The sequence below is a fragment of the Ovis aries genome, chromosome 3 (genome assembly GCF_016772045.2).
Source record: "Ovis aries strain OAR_USU_Benz2616 breed Rambouillet chromosome 3, ARS-UI_Ramb_v3.0, whole genome shotgun sequence".
In the NCBI taxonomy this organism is placed as follows: Eukaryota; Metazoa; Chordata; class Mammalia; order Artiodactyla; family Bovidae; genus Ovis; species Ovis aries.
Genome location: NC_056056.1, coordinates 65,419,130 through 65,439,776, shown reverse-complemented (window position 1 = coordinate 65,439,776; position 20,647 = coordinate 65,419,130). Strand labels below are relative to the sequence as shown.

Below are 20,647 nucleotides of genomic sequence, written 5' to 3'. Positions count from 1 at the left end.
TTATAAACAACATACAAAAATGGTTCAAAGACTAGTGTTCACCAGAACTGATGGTTTCAAGGTCTGGTCTGCAGACACATGCAACAGAATTACCTAGAGTGCTTCCTAAACAGAGATTCCTGCTGCTGCTGCTGCTAAGTTGCTTCAGTCGTGTCTGACTCTGTGCACCCCATAGACGGCAGTCCACCAGGCTTCCCCGTCCCTGGGATTCTCCAGGCAAGAACACTGAGATTCCTGGCCTGTCCTCAAATCTACTGAATCCAAGATTCCTGGGGTGAGGCCCAGAAACTATATTCACCAGGCTCCCTGGGTTAAACTATTTTCAAAGTTGAAAACACTGTTGTTGCATTTGCCCATTCACTTTGCCATCTCTATTAATTTTTGCAAATAATCATTCAATCCCTTTGCACAAAAAGGATATTTGTTCTGAGGAAGGGAAGATGAGCTATTAGGTAGTTATCTTTATACGGAAAGAGCAAGAAAGATTGAATATTAAATACAAATTATTTTTTAAAAATTACTCATGAAAATGAAAGGATGTTGTTTAGGAAAAAAAATTAAAGCCATATTAACTCATGAAGGTTTGTGGTTTGAGCCTGATATCTTCATATTCTCCCCAAAGTCATCCCTCTCTCTCTCTCCTCCCCCTTCTCTGTATCAAACTATCATGAAGTGTCTTAAAATTTGTGCTCTGAAAGTTATTGAAGAAAAGTTTTCTTTTTGTGGCAAGTAGTCATCATACTAAGTAGCACCAGGGGATTTTAGAGAGAAGACTCAGAGAATCTCACCTAGACATAAACAATGGAGAATATCAATGCTTGGTGTAAGAATACAAGACACCATGGTATTTATGTTGGAGTGCAGTAGGAATCCGATTATATTTTGAAAAGAAATCTGAAAGTTTGTTGGTTTCTCAATAATATACAGTTTTCTTTTTTCTTTTTCATTTCACAACTTACACAGATGTAAATTTGAGTTGGTTTCTTGCAGTCAGCAGGGATATTTCCTGTTGGATGAAAAATGGGAGTTAATGATTGGTTAAGCTGTGACACTCTGATGGGGTTTAGAAGGGAAAATCTGAATTGCTGTTAGGTTACTATTCATATAATAAGAGAGTATTCTGTTTTTTCTTTTTTCTTTTTTTCCCACATCCATGCCAGGTGAAGGCTTCTTTGTATCTCCCATGCATGCTACTGTGGTCAAATTATAAACTACCCCCATCAATGCCATACAGATTTTATTCTTTGAACAATCAAGGCCAAGAAGCCCAAAAATTGCATTTAGGTGGCCTCCGTGTGTGTCCTGGTTACTTTTCCTGTGCACTGATTGTTTTATGGGTGAGACTGGGTGAAGTTGCTATCACTTATCTGTTAGCAGCAGGAGTCATCCTTCCGTTAAGAGAGAGGAAGACAGTGGCAGCTTGAAATCTTGGGTCAGATTTCCTAGCAGCAGAGTCCAAGACCAGGAAGCACTGAGGAAGTGGCACAAGGCAAGTGGCTTCAGCTAGAAGGTAGCTTCAACTTACCCCACAGAGTTGATGTCCCTCACTTCAAAGGAGCTGGCTTTTTCCCATGTCAGGCAGTCTTTGTATGGGTTGGAAGGGAGGAGGTTCAAACCTCTCTGGTAAAGTGGATCCTGAAGGCTGAGGACAGTTCTGCAGAAAAGAGGGCAGCTGAGGATCTTGAGCCGCTAATACTCCCAGCAGTTGGGGGAGGGCTGCCCCCGGGGGACAGAGGTCTGGGTGGAGTAACAACAGCATCCATCTTTTGCTTTTTGTCTCTTACCTTTCCAATTCCTGCTTTACTTTGTGTTCACCGTGCTAGCCTTCTCTTCAGAAACCATCTCAGACTCCTCACTGCCCAGAGGACACACTCGCAATTTTCTATTATTCCCATCTTTTTTATTTCCAGTCTTTGTCTCATGGCTCTTGCTACTCTCCCTGGAAAAATAATCCACCTTGTCCTGCGCATGTTTCATGAATCCTTCCTTTCCTCTCTACCTGATATATTTCCTCGCTCATCTCATCTCCAATGCTTTCTTACTTATACCTAGAATTTCGAGTCAGCAGAACTATAGAGTCCCCATTCGAATACATTTTTCTTTGGGTGAGTTATTTCTCATGTTTGACTATTCACCTCTACATGGGCCTTTTTGGTTCATAAACTGAAGTGTGATTTTTCATTTTAAAGCTTTATAGTGCGTTCATGCTCAGTTGTTCAGTCTTGTCCAACTCTTTGCAATGCCGCCAGGCGCCTCTGTCCATTTTCCAGGGAAAAATACTGGAGTAGGTTGCCATTTCCTTTTCCAGCGGGTCTTTCAACCCAGGATCAAACCCATGTCTCCTGAATTGGTGGGCAGATTCTTTACCGCTGTGCCATCTGGGAAGCCCCTCTTGCCCACTTGCCCATAGTACCCACTTAATAAAGGAATCTACCCATAAAGACTACTGTGTTCCCTCTGTCTTATGAACTTTCTTGTATTTATTGTGTCAACTGTTTGGTATTTATCATAACTACACTTCAATTATGATGCAATGTTACCTTTGACACACCGTCTTCTTTACTAGCCTGTAAGCTTTCCAAAGGCAGGTACCATTGCTTGACCATCCTCTACAATGGCTGACACAAGGAGTTCCCTGGAGGTTTGTAAATTAACATGCTTGGTAATGATAACGTCTATCTGGACCACAAAAGTGTAGAAAGCAAGAGAGTTTTAAGCCTGTATGATTACAGTTGAAAAATCTAAGTAAGTTTAGGTCTATAGTTCAAACAGAAACTTAGAAGCTGATTGTGATATATAATGAATAGTGATGAAAAGCTCACAGAAAATGGAACTTTTTATGGATGCAAGGGACCTCTAATCCAACTATGTGTAAGAAATGAATGGTTCTAGTAACTGATATATTAGGCAAGAAGTCCCAAAAAAGTAATCTCCCAAATACTTGCGCTGTTCACATTTATCAAATTACAGCCAAATAAAATATGCTTTTAAAAACATTTTCAATTTCCTTAGAATCTTTCTTTGAGTTAGTATTGTATACCCTTCTTTCAAAACTTTAATATTTAGTTAAGATATCTGATTGAAACTATATGCCAAGATGATTAGAATCAGTAGGCTAATTATAAAAGGCAGTGGTATTAGGAATTATTATTTATTCTGTTCGTGATGGCTAGAGTTTATTGTTTTTTAAGTGTATTCCATCATGCCCTAAGGATTTTTATAGACAACACTTCTTAGCAATCCTGACTTTCATGATCTCACTCCATGCACTGGGCTTGTACAAGTGGCTATTGAATACCAGCCAAAATGATCCACTTTTTATCACAAGATGGCAAACTTCATTCAATATGGTTCTATCTTGAAATATCTGTTTTCTGCTACTGGTAAAATACCAATGACATATGAGGTAGTAAGCATTCATTGAACACTTTAAGATAAGTAGTTCAGGCTTTAAAAATCTAAAACTTGGGATGGTGCTAAAAAAAATACAAGTGGACCATATCACAGTAAACTAAACTTACTCATTTTTCTCCTTTACCTCACACCATAACTCTAAATACAGAGATGGGGAGAAAAAGAAATTGTGAGCCCTAGAGGAATGTCTAATTAGCCTGACTATTCCTACTATAGCTGACAATTTATCTCCTTTTAAAACAATCCATGGTTTATGTGTGTTTCTCAGCTGAAACTTGGAGATGAGAAAAGATAGAATATTTGGAATGTCATACACAAGAAAGCATTTCTGTCAAACATATTATTGAAGCTGGAAAAAAAAATGAAATTGAAACAAAGAACACCTGCTACTTTAACTCATTTTAAAAAAACATAATGCTCTTTACTTGCTGACTGAAAATATTGTATTTTCAGAGAAGAGAAAGTGCTAATCTAAATGGGACAAAATATAATGATCCACTATGCAATGAAATGAAATCAGAAATATTTTATATTGAGTATTTCAGTTTGTGGAAGGTTAGGTAGTTTGTATGAAAAAGGTTTTACTCATCAGGTGGTGAATATTTCTCACAAATTGCAGTAAAGAGAATAAAATCAGCTTGTCACTAAAGATTTTTTTTATTGACATCTTTAGCTTGTCTTCATGCCAGTAATTAAACTGCTAATTATGTGTTTCTGTTACTGTGGTCATGCTTTTATTGCATAATTGCTTCAAGTTTTGCTCAAATCACTAACAATATTTATTTAACCTTTTTGTGCGTTAGATAAATTTTAATATATAAAAGCTTTGGAACGAGTTCATTGACTTTGTTTTGATTAGCAAAATCAAAGGAATTCTAACCTTTCTTATAGGTACATGGGTTCGGTCACATTTTCAATGAGTTGCTGATAATTATTAATTCAAGCAGTAGCAATCACTGAAAGACCAACTGAAATAGAAGAGAAAAAAATATAAAGAAAACTTTTCAAAAACCCAGTGTCCATTCCAGAGAAATAAAATGATCTTTCTTAGAGTAATCAGGAATATAAAATTAATAATTTGATCCTTCATATGTGCCTGAAGTTTAACAACAAATATTTGATTAAATTGTGGCTAATTCAGTTACTGAGCTTCCCCTCTCCTTTTGAATGTAGGCATCATTTTTGTCAGTGTTTCAATGTATTCATAATTTTTCCCATTTGTTTATTTTATGCAAACCATAAGAGACATTTTTCTCAGTGAAGATTGCCTCTTTATTTTATTTTGAAATATTTGTATATTTATTTCATTAAATGAGATAATGCTTTTTCTTATTAACATAATTTCCAGTACATTAAACATATTTCTCCACAGACAGAAGAGAGGAATCAAATTAAATGACAGCTAAATCACTTGCAGCAATTTCAACTGTTAAAAGAAATAAGTGTCTCTGTTTTCTTTGTGATCACAAGATGTGCTGTAAAGGGAAATGAAATACTAAAGAAAGAAGGGAAAACATAAAGAAATAATGACTGACTTATTGCAGTAATACCACTGAGAGAAGAAAAATTCACTACAAATAAAAGGAAAAATAATATAGTGGATTCGAAAGTTACCAAAATTCATTTCTTATTGATGAGTTCAGTGGAAGCCTAATACTAAGTAAACTGATGAAAAAAAAATCAATGCAATAAACTATGAATGATGAAAGTTGAAATAAATACTTTGCGTATAGAGGACCATTATTCTAAATGTCTTTAATTTTTTAATAATTCATATCCTTATGTTTACAAAAAAGAAGTTATTGCTTGGTGGACTCAAAAGCCATGTAAAAAGCATCTACCAGAATCTCATATTTAGTAATAAATCCAAATGATATTGGTGACCTTATGGTTTTTAGTCTCATGTCCTGACTTTGACAGAAATGCATTAGGGGTGGTGAACCTGACTTTTAAAAAATGGTGCTGATAAATGATGCTGGTGCATTTATGCAGCATACTTTCTCCATCAGGGATAAACTGCTTTCCAAAAAGACAATTTTTGAGATACTTAGTTCACAAACATACTGTACAGTATGCTTGTGAATATGTTGGGAAACAGCAATGACACTGAAAAAATTCATTCTTGCCCCTCACATAACCGTACGCATGCATATGTTTGTCTTGTCTTTATGTATGTGATGTTATACCGGCCAGTTTGTTAATGTGTTCAAATCAGAGCATACAGATTACCTGGATCTGTGTATTTGCAAGTGAGATTATCCATTTGTTTTCTCACATTTCATACATCATTAAAAAAATAACTAGTTAATTTGATGAATTCAATCAGAAGGCAATCAATTCAATATGGGGGAGAAAAATCACTGGAGCCACTTCTCCTGAACTGATTCTGACTGAATTAGCCTTCTCATACAGTTGATCTTAAAGCCTTCTCAGACTCCTCCCTCTCCTCGTTGTCATGTCCCCCAGTCAGTTTGCACCCTGATCCCTCCCTCTCTCTCTTTCCTTTTGGGCCTCCCCTCCGTCTTCCTTCTGCCTTTCTCTTTTCTTCTTCCCTCAGACGTGCTGAGAAAACCTCTCCACCTGCCCCCTGCCCTCTGTCCCCTCCCACCACACACAAAGCTTCTCCTGTCCCACTGGTGGATGGGGGAAGATACAGATTCTAAGGCTAGTTTTTCTGTTTTTGAATTACAGAGATTTGGAACTATTACTTTGCTGGAAACATCTGACTGCCGGTCTAGAACATGACTCCAGATAATAATTGTGATTTTTCTACTCCTAGAGACCTCTTCTTCCCAAAGGTTCTCGGGTCTCTCTGCTCAGTATACACTTTCCTACCATCCCTGGGATTGTTTTCTTCTCAGTGCTGCATCCTTGTGAGGGTGTAGCATCCTTATGCTAACCAGAAGCTGGTGCTTAGTCTCTGTAGCTGTGAATGCGTTTGTGAGGCCGGTTCTATATATACACATGCATATATACACACCAATAAATTAAATGGATCTGGGAAAACACCCTTCTCCTCAGAGTCATATCAAGCAGTGTGGAGCTGCAGAGCCACTGGTCTTCTAAGGGACAGGGGAGGGCTGGCATAGGGACAGGGCTCTGTGGATGTTCAGGAATCCTTTTGTGTGCCTACTTTGGAAATACTTCTTCTTATCTTTCATTTAGAATGCAGGGGAAAAGGCAAAAGTGCAGGCCACATGCACAAGATTTTGAATTATGCATTAAGCTGATAATGCCCCAGAATGCAAGCTTATGTCAATAAATAGCTAGGCTGGTGGGAGGAAGGAGGTCACTTCACCTATGCTGAGGGTACCACATAGGGAGAGCTCTACAGGAGGCCTGGGCAAAGGGTGAAAGGAAGTTCATGTGCTTTTAGCTTGCTCCAATGAAGAAGCAAGGAGTAAGTTAATATTGAAATTATTGTTTAATGCTTATTTACTTTTAAACTGGTTTAGCCAGGATAACAAGACTGTTTCCAGCGTGGGCCCTGTGTGTGCGTGTATGCATTTGTGGCAGGGTTAGCCCTTCTGTGGAATCTTACTTAAAGAGATTCTGTCCAGGAGAGAAATTCATTTGGATGCTTTAATGGGACCTATAAACTCTTTAAAAAGGCAAGATTTTTTGAGATGAAATTTGGTAAAATACATAATAAAACATTCAGGGTTTTGTTTCAGTGGATATCCCTTCCTGATTAATATGTAGCCAAAAAGCAAAGAAGCAGAAGGATTAAAAGAAGGCTATAAATTACTCCCTGACCCATGATGCAGCACTTCCCAGTGCTGATGGAGATGAATTCATTCATCTTTGCATTGCTCCTTGTGCTTTAGTAAAATGCATCCACAGATATGACCATTTTCTACTATGAGAAATTAGTACATGTGGTGCATGTACACAGACACACACACGATTTTTTAAAAAAATATTTAGTGTTATCTCCCAAGTGTCTGGGAGCAGGGACCTTAGGATATGAACAACTGAACCTTTGCCTTTTTCCTCACCAAAAAAGAGAGAAGAAATTACATGTGAATTTCATCATTTTCCTACTTTTAAACAGTAATTTGCAGCCCCAGGTTCTGCTAATCAGAAGCTGGTGCTTAGTCTCTGTAGCTGTGAATGCGTTTGTGAGGCTGGTTCTATATGCACACATGCATATATCCACACAGCAACAAATTAAAAACGGATCTGGGAAAACACCCTTCTCCTCAGAGAGTCATATCAAGCAGTGTTTAAATTAAATAATTTGCAGAGTGTGGGGAATAAAGCTTTTGTAGCAGTATCTGGAGATTATCTTCCCTTGGGAAATTCTTGCCATTTAGTCCAATCTGGTGCATGCCAATGAGATGCGCAGGCTGCATACACACAGTGGTAGATAGATTTTATTTTCCATCTCAGTTTTATTCATTTCTTTGGGTTATCTGCCATTTTGTGTTCCTGTTGAAAAATTAAAAAAAAAAAAGGGGTGGCAAACCTCTTGTGAAAGGTTGAGGTCATTAAGATCCAAACAAAAGCGAGGAAAGATTATTAGTGAGCAGCAATGAGGGGAGGCTGACTTCTCCTGGAGTAAAGCCAGTTTTCCCACAGCTCCTAGGGGAACATGGCTGTGATCCACAGGAGAACGTTCCAACACAGGTCAGTGTTTGATTTTGCTCCCAGAACCATTGACTGATGGCAAAAGAGGAGACATTGCTGTGATGAGGTAATGTGAGTGGGGAAACCACAAGTAGAAGAAATGAGTTGATTTCTTGTTACTTTTCCTGTTGAACCAATATGTAATCTGAACTGGATGCTAAGGAGAAGCTCACCATTTAGAACCTCATACTGTGTCTCTAGTTAACTCATTTCTCTATGGTCAAATATTTCTAGCCTAATCAGCACACCTATCCAGCCTATGGAGAAGTAAAACAAAGGATGATGAAGGAGATCTTAACAGAATAGGAGAGAGAGAGAGAGGCAGAAAGGGAGAAAAATATCTGCCTATCTATGTATCTATGTCTGGGGAATTAAAAAATCCTGGTTAAGAAGATTAGGGTATTTTCAAGTGAAAATAGTTATTTTCACCAGGCTTAAGACTGTTTTTGTATCCTTCAGATTTTCACTTTACTCCTTTAAATTCTTGCAACTTATTAGTAGCCTCTGTAGAAGCCATGAGTTAAATTCCCAATGAATCCTACATTTTGGTCCACTTTATTTCTTTGACGAAAATACTGTTGTTAGTTTGCTAGGGCTGCCGTAACAAAATACCACACAAACTGGGTGGCTTCGACAGTGAAGATTTGTTTTCTCACCAGTTTTGGAGGCTGGAGATCTGAGATCAAGGAGTTGTCAGACTTGCTTTCTTCTGAGGCCTCCTTCCCTGGCTTGCAAATGGCCGTCTTCTCCCTGGGTCCTCACGTGATCGTCTCTCTGATCATGCATGTGTGTGTTATCTTTTTGTGTCTACATTTCGTTTTCTTAAAAGGACACCAGACATACTGGATTAGTACTCAGTCCTGTCCCACTCTGAGCGACAGGATGACTCTTGACATGGACTATATCCTGCCAGTCTCCTCTGTCCTTGGCTTTACCAGGCAAGAACACTGGAGTGGGTTGTCATTTCCTACTCCAAGGGATCTTCCTGACCCAGGGACCAAACATATGTCTCCTGCCTCTACTGCACTGGCAGGCAGATTCTTTACCACTGCGCTACCTGGGCTTCCTGTATTGGATCAGCGCCCACCTTAAAGTATTCATTTTAACTTAATTGCTCTTTTAAAGACCTTATTTCCAAATATGAATATATTCTGAAAACTTTAGGACTTAGACGTATGAATTTGGGAGTACTGAGTTCAGTGTATGACAACTAGACTCCCAGAACATTTGATATTTAAATGATCATTTTTTTCATTTATTTCTGTGAGTTTATTTAGAGATTAGTTTCCCCAACTTACATTGTCTTATGCATTTTTACTATAACTGATTGAAAGTAATTTTTTACAACTAACATAAGGGGTTGTATTTTGTTGTTTTAAGAAGTGAGGGCTGGAGAGAGAGAAAAGCTTATTTGAGAAAACAAGTCTTGCTTGAGTTTTTTAAAAAGGGAAGTCCTCTCTTTTCCATGATAGAACAGCTGCAGGGCAGACCTGGAGGTTAAGAGGGCAGGTTTTTGAGTCTGCTCCACTATGTACTAACTGTGATCTTCAGCCTGGTACTTAGCCACCCTGTGCCTCCCACTGATTTCTGCTGTGTATGTTGTGGATAATAAATAGAACTGTCTCAAAGGAATGGGGGGATAACTGAGATAATGCATGTAAAGTGCTTAGCATGTTGCCTGTCTCAGGATAACTATAGTTATGAACTGAATATTTTTGTCTTTCCCAAATTCATATGTTGAGGCCCTAACCCCCAATTTGATGGTGTTAAGAGGTGGGGCCTTTGGGAGGTAGTTAGGTTTAGATAAGATCATGAGTTGGACCTTTATGATAGGATTAGTGCCCTTAAGAGAAGAGAGAGATTTCTCTCTCAAGGAATGTCACAGAGGAAAAGCCGTATGAAGACATAAGCTAGAAAGTGGCTCTTTACAATCCAGGAATTGGGTCCTTACTAGACACTGAATCTGCCTGGACTTCGATCTCTGACTTCTAGCCTCCAGAACTATGAGAAATACATTTCTGTTTATTAATCTGCCCAGTCTATATTTAGTTCCCCCAAGAGACTAAAACAGTGTTCAATAAATATTTATCTAGTAAAGAATCTGCCTGCAATGCAAGAGACCTGGGTTCAATCCCTGGGTTGCGAAGATCCCCTGGAGAAGGGAATGGCTACCCATTCCAGTATTCTGGCCTGGAGAATTCCATGGACTGTATAGTCCATGTGGTTGCAAAGAGTCGGACACAACTAAGCAACTTTCACTAATAATCTTATTTATATATAAATATTTAATAATATATATCTGATAATCATAATAACCACAGATGCTTATAAAATGCTACACTGAGCGCTGTTACTGGACACATTTAATACCTTTCCTGAATCTTCTGATTATAGATTTTGATCCTGCTTTTAGAGGTGGAGCTAGGAGCAATTCTTTGTAACAGTTTTTAAGTGGACTTTCATAGAGAGTTGGACTCAAAAAGTGTGGATAAAGCACGAGCAGGCTTTCATGTCACCTTTTGTCCTCTGAAAGATCCTTGGCAGAAAAGGAGAGTAATGAATCAGAAGGACAATGGGAAAAGGGAACTGGTGTCTTCCAGCAGCATGAGGCTTCTCAGGAACCTGGCCTTTTTTCCCTTGGAGAGCCTCTGCTTGTGCAACATGAGTGACACAAACCAGGGGTATGTCCTCTGGTCTCTCCGAGGGACAAGCCACCAGGCCTTCCACCTGTCTATTGGAGATAGTGGCTCAGCCTCCCTGTGCAAGAGTTCTAGACACATCAAGGGCCACTAGACATTCATAACTGGGCTGTGTGGCAGACGTTACCCACAAGTCTTTTATAAATACATAGTTACGTGCCAGACATGTTCTTTGATTCTGCAGAGTATGGCGAGCAGCACTCGAAATTCTATACTGTAATCCATGTGCATCAGCTGGCACTTGGCTCTTACAGCCCTCAGGACTCAGCTACTTTAGAAAGTGCATGATGGGCTTCCCTGGTGGCTTACTGGTAGAGAATCAGCCTGCCGATACTGGAGACACGGGTTCGATCCTTGGGTTGGGAAGATCCCCTGGAGAAGGGAATGGCAACCCACTCCAGTATTCTTGCCTGGGAGATCCCAAGGACAGAGGAGCCTGGCAGGGTGCAGTCCATAGGGTCCCAAAGAGTGGGACACAACATAATGACTAAACAACAACAACAAAATCAAAGTACCTATCATTTTCAAATTGGCCTTTCCTTAAGAAACTCTTGGCTCCATGAAGGAAATTGTCCTGTGAAAACAATCATCAAGACACAGCCCTTAGTTTTGAGGGAAATTTGGGAAGTAGAAAGACACTTTGAATTGAATAAAAAAACCAGGTGTTTGAGCTATGTTAAAGTAATAATGCTAATAAAGCAAACAGCTGATGTTGATTGGCATTTTCTCTGTAGGCAACACCATGCTAGGCTCTTGTCTTCCTTGTCATTTAATTTTCCCACAATCCTTGAGATGTTTTATTATCTTAAGTTTACAGATAAATAATGCAGTGAAAAGGATTGCCAGGATGCAAACCATGACTCCACTGCAATCTATGACAGTGGTTGCTGTATTTGGATGGTATGAAGAATCATGGGGGAGGTTTTTTTTTTTTTTAATAAAAGCCTATTTTCAGATTGTACATAAAAATAAATTCCAGAGATATTCAAAATCTAAACTTTAGAAATCATAAAAATATGAGATAATTTTTTATACCTATCAGTTGGGAAAGAATATTCTAAGGAATAAAAAAGCCTCTGTGTATTTACATTATACAAAATTGAAAGTTAGCTTTTTAGAAAGTCATAAGAAAAAGATAAATCTCACAGTATAAAAATACATATAGGATATAAACAGGCAATTCTTAGAAGAAATGAGCATGGCTAATAAACATGTGAAATGAAGCTGAGAATGAAAATTAAAAGTGAGATATCATTTTAAATGCAATATATTGGTAAAATATTAAGCTATGAAAAATATTTAGCATCAGTGAGTTGTGGAGAAATGGGCCCTCTTGTAATTTCTGTGAATGAGAGTAGAAAATGATATAGTTTTTTTGAAGGACAAATTTTCACGTTTAATAAGTTCACATACTTTTGATACAAAAATTCCATTTCTAATCTATAGTGCAAAACAACTTCATGTAAATGAAAATATACATACATATATATGTATATGTGCTTAGTCACTCAGATGTGTCTGACTCTTTGCAACCCCATGGACTGTAGCCCTCCAGGCTCTTCTGTCCATGGGGATTCTCCAGGAAAGAATAGTGGAGTGGGATGCCATGCCCTCTTCCAGGGGATCTTCCCAGCCTAGGGATCAAACCCAGGTCTCCCACAATGCAGGTGGATTCTTTACCATTTTGGTAAAACTAATAAGTTAGGAACAATGGCAAAAGTACAGTAAAGGCTACAAATAATTATGATAATTTATACTGTGAAATACTATATAGCTATTACAAACAATAAGAAAAATAGATTTGGATAAATCTAGATATAAATCAGAATTACGTAAAATGAAAAAGTCAATTCACAGAACAATATGTGTAGTCCGATTTTGATCATGTAAAATACAGACACAAATCAATTTGAAATGAATGCATAAAGGATAAGAGGCTCAAAAGAGTGACATAGGAAGATTCTGAACTCATTTCCTCCCATAGACACACTGAGTTTACAGCTACCTACGAAACAATTCCCTCTTAAAAAAAAAAAAACAAAAACCTTAAGGGCTGGCTGAGTGATGACTCCACATTGGGCAAATGACAAGAAAGGGTGTGAGAGGCCGGGACACAATCTCATTGTAAATGATATGGTAAAGACTAAAATAAAGATTGTAAAGGCACATCTGTATTTAACAATAACTAACTCTGTGAGAACAGATACTGAAGGATAGCAGGAACATTCTTTCATATTTTTATTGCATTGATACATCGTTTACTGATTTTTAGCTGTAAACATATGTTTTTTAATTTATATTTTTGTAAAGTGACTCCCCTAAAGTTATTGAAAATATTATTGACTTGAAAAATTCTATATTCATAGATGAAAAGAGAGACATGAATAAAAAGATGGGTCACAGGAATGGTGGGTTTACAGATGATAGGTTTTCTTTAAGCTTTTTCATACTTTATTTTCCATATATTCTGTAGTGAGTACATTATGCTCCACCCAAAGTATATTGAATAAAAATCTCAAAGATTGGGACCCAGAGATGTACACTTTACAAAGCTCCTGAGATAAACCTGGTAGTCAACTGTGTTTGAGAATAACCCACAAAGGTTACATATCTCTAAACAATTTCAAGGCAATACGGACCTTAGAATTTAAATGTGCTCAGAAAGACTGATTTCACTTAGATTTTGCTTCCAGGTAAATTCTGGAGAACATAATCGTTTCCTTTACATTTCATGAATACTGATTCAGTTGCTTTTTTACTTCCAGATTCTCCATCTACTGTGTGCTGATGCTGTTACTTTGGTGAGTTTTCCACACTTGCTGAATATCCTATACCTCATGCTGCTATTTATATTAACTACATATGTTTGCTGCTCTAATTCTAAACTCAACACTTATGACCATGTATTTAATTGCTTACAGAATAACCAGTGGGGTGGTTTTAAAAAACCCATGACTCGTTCTCCACCTCTTTTCTCTTACCCCTTCTTATTTTCTTTTTTGTTTGAAATATGTCACTTTCTCAGGGTACTGAGCTCTTAGAAAAGAGACAAGATTACTTTTCATATATGAGCGCCCTCTTTTCCTGTATCTCTCATTGGAAAGGAAGAGCCAGATGTGTGTCTTTTTCAAAGAACATTGAATTAATCTACATAACTTACAATCATGTCTGCCTGCCGTCATGTCTTTCTGACATGCCAGTGTGCACACCAAATGTTTGTCCACTTAGCATTGAGACACTTATTTTTGTATTCCCAGACCTGTTGAAGTTTGCTTAAGGATGCAGTTTTGTCCTGTCTCAACTATGGCATAGGATCAGTTTTCCCTTGTGTGCTCACTAGTTTCATTGCCTTTACCTTTGTGTATTTCTTATCTTGGAGGTCAAATTATGACTGGACTGTTTTATATCCTCCAATGGCTACTACAGCAGTACTCTGGAGAAAAAATAAAGTGTAACTTCGTGGCTTGTCTGTATCTATCTTGAGATGGTTTTTCACATTCCAAATTTAGGAAGCTCATGAAGCTGAAGTTCCTGATCTCTTGTTTACAACATGTACCCCTGGCTAAGTTTCTCTTGCTACAAGAATAGCTACAAGAAAGAGAATTATCATAAAGGGGGAGAAAGCGCTTAAATAATTAGGATTCATCTACAACTTGAGCATTTTATTAATTACACATTGTAATCACATGGCTAGTCACAAAACCAATCGTGCAAGTCTGTATTTAGAGATTTGTAGACAGAAGACGTAACGTAAACATAGAAATGTTAAGCCTACTCAACTGTAACCTGCAAAGAAGATAACAAGAAGGATTCTGTTCTCTGTATGATTTGTGAACAATGCTAAGTAAATATTCATCATTAATATATAATAACTGTTGCTTTTGGCAGTTCACTTTTCATTTAATTTGATAATGTGTCCAGTAAATGAAGTGGTACAGGCTACAGTGTTTTACCAACACAATTGCATATTTTCAATCATTGTTAAACGAAGGCAGCTCAAGGCAAAGCTTTAACCCCCACTAGTTTTGTGTGTGATAAAAAGAGAAGGCGCTATCAATCTTTATTGTCTGTCTCGCTTACTGTAATTGCATTCAATAGTCCACTGATTCTGTTGTCTGTGCTAATGTCAGGAACAGAGGAGAGCCAGATGCTCAGACTTGATCATATGCATCCAGTGGCCACTTTGATAAGTTGGCAGCAAGTCGCTGGGTTTGATGATAAATTGTTAACACTATAGATTATGAACAGCTGAACACTGCTAGTGTACATGGAGGAAACTTCTTACCTTGTTTTAAATCTGGCACCATGATGCTAGCTAAAGGGCATGTCATGTATTATTCAAACGCATCTTGCACTGGAAATGTGCCAATGACTCATTGTATCCCTATGAATAGTAAAAACAACAACAACAACAAAAATCCACAGTGATTTGAACATGACATTAATGGTCCCAGGATTATGAAAAGCATTTTGAAATGCTGTTTAATAGTTTTGATTATCTAATTCAACAAGAAGAAAGCTTCTGAGTTTTATTCATGTTTAATCCATATTAAATCATGCTCTTCCTGGTCATTTCTGTTATATTAGCCAATAATGAGGATGTTTTCTAAAAACAAACTGGTTTTTCATTAGTTAAAACCCATGGCAGTTTGCTTGTGAAGGGACCTAAATTGGAGCTGGGGGCAAGCAGTGTGTTGAAATTTTTGCCAAGATTCTGTTTCACAGAGATGCTGCTACCTCTGAGAAATGTGATATAGGCCATTTATACAGAATATATAATAGATCTTGTTTCTCTTGGGCCCATATGACAGTTCTAAAAGTTCAGGTCATGGTTCTTAAGTCACTGGATACCTATTAAAGTTTTAAAAAGCTGAGATGACTGGGAGCCATACAAAAGTATTATACTGGAGAATGCTGAGCTGTTGACCACATTTTAATGGAAACGTCTAAGTACAACCAGATGAAGAATATTTCTTTATCTTTGGAGGAGTTGTTCTTAAAGTCTCTGATCTTATATGGTTCATTTTTCCCTAAAATAAACACATGTAAGAAATGCTGTTGGGTTTAAGGATGGGGACCAAAAAGGTCTCTTGGCTAATTGGTATGTTTCCTTTTATTAGATACTGGAAATTTTGTAATCTAAAGTGTCTTCCTTTTTGCTCCTGCTGCCAGGAAACTCAAAAACTCAATTATAGTCACCCTTTTAGCTGAGCTTTCAACCATGATGATCTGTGACTCTCTCCTTAATTCTTTTCTTGTTACTTTAACCTTGGTTTTCATGTCTGTCTCTAATAGCAGGATGAGTATGGATAGAAGAGAAAAGAAAGGAGGGAACAAACTTTAATAAAAGGTTTAAAAGAGTCTAGAGGGATTTAACTGTATCACCAGCATAAGGACCGAAGTTTTTAGGAATGACCAGTGTGGAATTCTAGCTGATACTGGGAAAGTCACTTCTACCTGTCTTATGGTCAAAATTCCTCATCTTTAAAAAAAAAAAAAAAAAAAGTGGATACAATAAAAGTGTTTCACTCATAAAATCTGGTGAGTGTTAATATAAAGCAAGCATTTAATTAACAGCAACTATTATGGAGATAATCTTTATGTGAACTCTGCTGCTAAGTCACTTCAGTCGTGTCCGACTCTGTGCGACCCCATAGACGGCAGCCCACCAGGCTCTGCTGTCCCTGGGATTCTCCAGGCAAGAACACTGGAGTGGGTTGCCGTTTCCTTCTCCAATGCAAGAAAGAGAAAAGTGAAAGGGAATTCGCTTAGTCGTGTCTGACTCTTAGTGACCCCATGGACTGCAGGCTACCAGACTCCTCCGCCCATGGGATTTTCCAGGCAAGAGTACTGGCGTGGGGTGCTATTGCCTTCTCCCATGTGAACTCTAGAAGGTAAATATAGTCCTTTGCTGTTCAGTTACTAAGTCATGTCTGACTCTTTGCAACCCCATGGATTGCAGCACACCAGGCTTACCTGCCCTCCACTATCTCCCAGAGTTTGCTCAAATTCATATAGACTGAGTCAGTGATGCTATCTAATATAACCCAAATAGAGTTTATTTTTTATGGCATCTGAAATTGAGTTCAAGCCTTAATGTAATCTTCCCCATGATTTGGTATGCTACATATTAAATCCTGCCTTAAGCAAGCTAATGTATGAGAATCTTGGTTTACTCATTTGATTAAGAAATGTACTCTTCATTCATAAAAGATGTTTATCTTTGTAAAATTATTTTAGTGTTCTTTGAGGTATCAGGCTTTTCTGTGAGAATAAGTTATGTAAATTTATACAAGTTTGCAAGAATATATTATTGGTCTAAAGTAAGATACTGCTCCCCTTAGCTCATCACTTGAGAAAGAGTTCCACCCACATGAACCCTCTACTTCCTTGTGTATCTCTAGAATTATCACTCATCTTTGGCTGATCGCTCCTCTTAGTTTGCTCCAGTCACTGGGACTACTTCTTCCTGGGCTTCCCTCCTTTAGCTCTCCCCTGCTGAGTCCCATTTGTCAGCATGCCCAGGGGCATGGGCTTCCAGCTCCCTGCTTGCTCCACCTACACTCGCTTGTGGATTCTAGAGTCCATTCTAGACACTGATGGCTCCTGACTTATCTCCATTGTGACTCCTTTCATGGCCCTTTTGCTCACTTATCCAACTACCAATTTGACATCTTACCTTCCGTGTAAGTTCAGTTCAGTTCAGTCACTCACTTGTGTCCAACTCTTTGCAATCCCATGGACTGCAGCATGCCTGGATTCCCTGTCCATCACCAGCTCCCAGAGCTTACTCAAACTCGTGTCCATCGAGTCAATGATGCCATCCAACCATCTCATCCTCTGTTGTCCCCATCTCCTCCCACCTTCAGTCTTTCCCAGCATCAGATCTTTTCCAATGAGTCAGTTCTTCGCATCAGGTGGCCAAAGGATTGGAGTTTCAGCTTCAGCATCAGCTTTCCAATGAATATTCAGGACTGATTTCCTTTAGGATGGACTGGTTGGATCTCCTTGCAGTCCAAGGGACTCTCAAGAATCTTCTCCAACACCACAGTTCAAAAGCATCAATTCTTCGGCACTCAGTGTTCTTTATAGTCCCACTCTCACATCCATACATAACCACTGTTAAAACCATAGCCTTGACTAGACAGACCTTTGTTGGCAAAGTAATGTCTCTGCTTTTTAATATGCTTTCTAGGTTGGTCACAACTTTTCTTCTAAAGGAGCAAATGTCTTTTAATTTCATGGCTTGTTTAATTTCCATGTAAACAAGCATCCAAAACCTAGCTTGATTTTTCTTTCCACCTGAGGCCATCTTATTCTCCAGTCATTCCTATTTCAGTAAGTATCACCACCATGTGAAATTGCTTAAGCCAAAACTTAGTTATCATCCTTGCTTCCTCTCTTTCTTCACCCAAAACAGTCAACCAGGAAGTCCTGCTGGGTGTGTCTCTGGAACATACCTGATTCCTTTCCCACGTTAGCCTCTAAGCCTAAGTAAGCTGCCACCCCCACTTATCCCACTGCAGAAACCCTCTGGTCTCTCTGCTGCTTTTTTTTCTCCACTGATTGTCATTATCTGATTACTTTATTCTTTATTTGCTGATTTTCTGTATTCCACTACTAACATGTAAACTTCATGAGAACACACATTTTTATCTCATTTATCCTTGAGCCTTGTGTTCAGCATGGTGGTTCAGACTGTAGGCTCTGGGATTAGATTCAGTGGGTTTGGATCCTGCCACTGATGCCCACTGCTCTGGGATTTCACAATTTCTTCATCCTGTGTAGCTCAGTTTTTCCAAGCGAAAATGGAGACTGTGTTAATGTCAGGTCAGACTCTGTTGGGGGGAATAAAGGATACCATACTTGTGAAATATTTATGACAGTCCTGGCACTCTATTTTCCTACTCAGAATGATACTTCTATACAGTTGATACTTAATAAGTATGTGAATAACATAGGAAAATATATACACTGATATTATAATATTTAATTGATTAATATTTTGAATATTATCTCCTTTACTATTAATTTATGAAAAGATCTTATAACAATATTTGTGACCTGAGAGAGTATTTAAAATATTTATAATGTTTAACCCAGTAACCTATGATTAACAATTATGTAGTCATTTAAATTTCTAAAGTTGATATATTAAATCTTGATACATTAGTCAATAATTTTGAGAAATAAGCTTACTCATGATAAATGATGAAATTACCTGGCTGTTTGGATTATTGGAATTTTAAAGATTGATAACTACTTTCTCTTCATATGTGTTACTTGTTTGGGAAAATTAGAAAATATAGTTGAACAAAATGAAAAAATATAAAAATAGTTTATAATTTCTTATTTTTTATATCTATTATATTTCCAGATTTCTCTGTATACTGTCACTGTATTATGTTTGATGCTGAAGTGAAGTCGCTCAGTTGTGTCCGACTCTCTGCGACCCCATGGACTGTAGACTACCAGGGTCCTCTGTTCATGGGATTTTCCAGGCAGTAGTACTGGAGTGGATTGCCATGCTGTTGGAAAATAATTAATATGAGGAGTAATCCTAGAGAAATCACTTGTTTTGCTATTATTAACTGATTGCTCTTTTGAAATTAATTTTATTGCTCTTTGTTGTATGTACATAGAACAATTAATTTTTAAATGATATCCTAACACCTTGTTAAACTTATTTAGTAGCTGTATTATAGATTTTCTATGTGTACAAATATGTTATCTAGATAAAGATGATTTTACCTAGCTCATTCAATTTTATGCTTTTTATTTCTTTATCTTGTCTTATTATACTATATATATCCTCAAGTAAAATGCAGTAGTGAGATGAGAAACCTTTGTCTTTTGTTCCAGTCTTAGAAAGTGTTCAGTACTTCTTATGAAATGTGATCCTAGTTGTGAGTTTTCAGCTGTTCAGTTCATTCAGTTCAGTTCAGTCACTCAGTCGTGTCCGACTCTTTGCAACCCCATGAATCACAGCACGCCAAGCCTTCCTGTCCATCACCAACTCCCGGAGTTCACTCAGACTCACGTCCATCGAGTCAGTGATGCCATCCAGCCATCTCATCCTAGGTCGTCCCCTTCTCCTCCTGCCCCCAATCCCTCCCAGCATCAGAGTCTTTTCCAATGAGTCAACTCTTTGCATGAGGTGGCCAAAGTCTGGAGTTTCAGTTTTAGCATCATTCCTTCCAAAGCACACCCAGGGCTGATCTCCTTCAGAATGGACTGGTTGGATCTCCTTGCAGTCCAAGGGACTCTCAAGAGTCTTCTCCAACACCACAGTTCAAAAGCATCAATTCTTCGGCGCTCAGCTTTCTTTATAGTCCAACTCTCACATCCACACATGACCACAGGAAAAACCATAGCCTTGACTAGACGGACCTTAATCGGCAAAGTAATGTCTCTGCTTTTGGATATGTTATCTAGGTTGGTCATAACTTTTCTTCCAAGGAGTAAGCATCTTTTAATTTCATGGCTACAGTCACCATCTTCAGTGATTTTGGAGCCAAAAAAAATAAATTTTGACACTGTTTCCACTATTTCCCCATCTATTTGCCATGAAGTGATGGGACTGGATGCCATAATCTTAGTTTTCTGAATGTTGAGCTTTAGGCCAACTTTTTCACTCTCCTCTTTCACTTTCATCAAGAGGCTTTTTAGTTCCTCTTCACTTTCTGCCATAAGGGCGGTGTCATCTACATATCTGAGGTTATTCATATTTCTCCCAGCCATCTCGATTCCAGCTTGTGCTTCTTCCAGCCCAGGGTTTCTCATGATGTACTCTACATATAAGTTAAATAAGCAGGGTGACAATATACAGCCTTGACGTACTCCTTTTCCTATTTGGAACCAGTCTGTTGTTCCCTGTCCAGTTCTAGCTGTTACTTCCTGACCTG

The 20,647-nt window shown here is 38.1% G+C and overlaps 1 long non-coding RNA gene across 1 annotated transcript in view; it reads left to right on the top strand.

The window, feature by feature from the left end:
* Nucleotides 1-13,503: 13,503 nt before the first annotated feature.
* LOC132659586 (uncharacterized) overlaps nucleotides 13,504-20,647 on the top strand; it is a 243,552-nt gene continuing 236,408 nt past the window's right edge. Inside the window, exon 1 of the long non-coding RNA XR_009600160.1 lies at nucleotides 13,504-13,543. This is a non-coding gene — a long non-coding RNA (uncharacterized LOC132659586). The remainder of the gene's footprint in view (nucleotides 13,544-20,647) is intronic.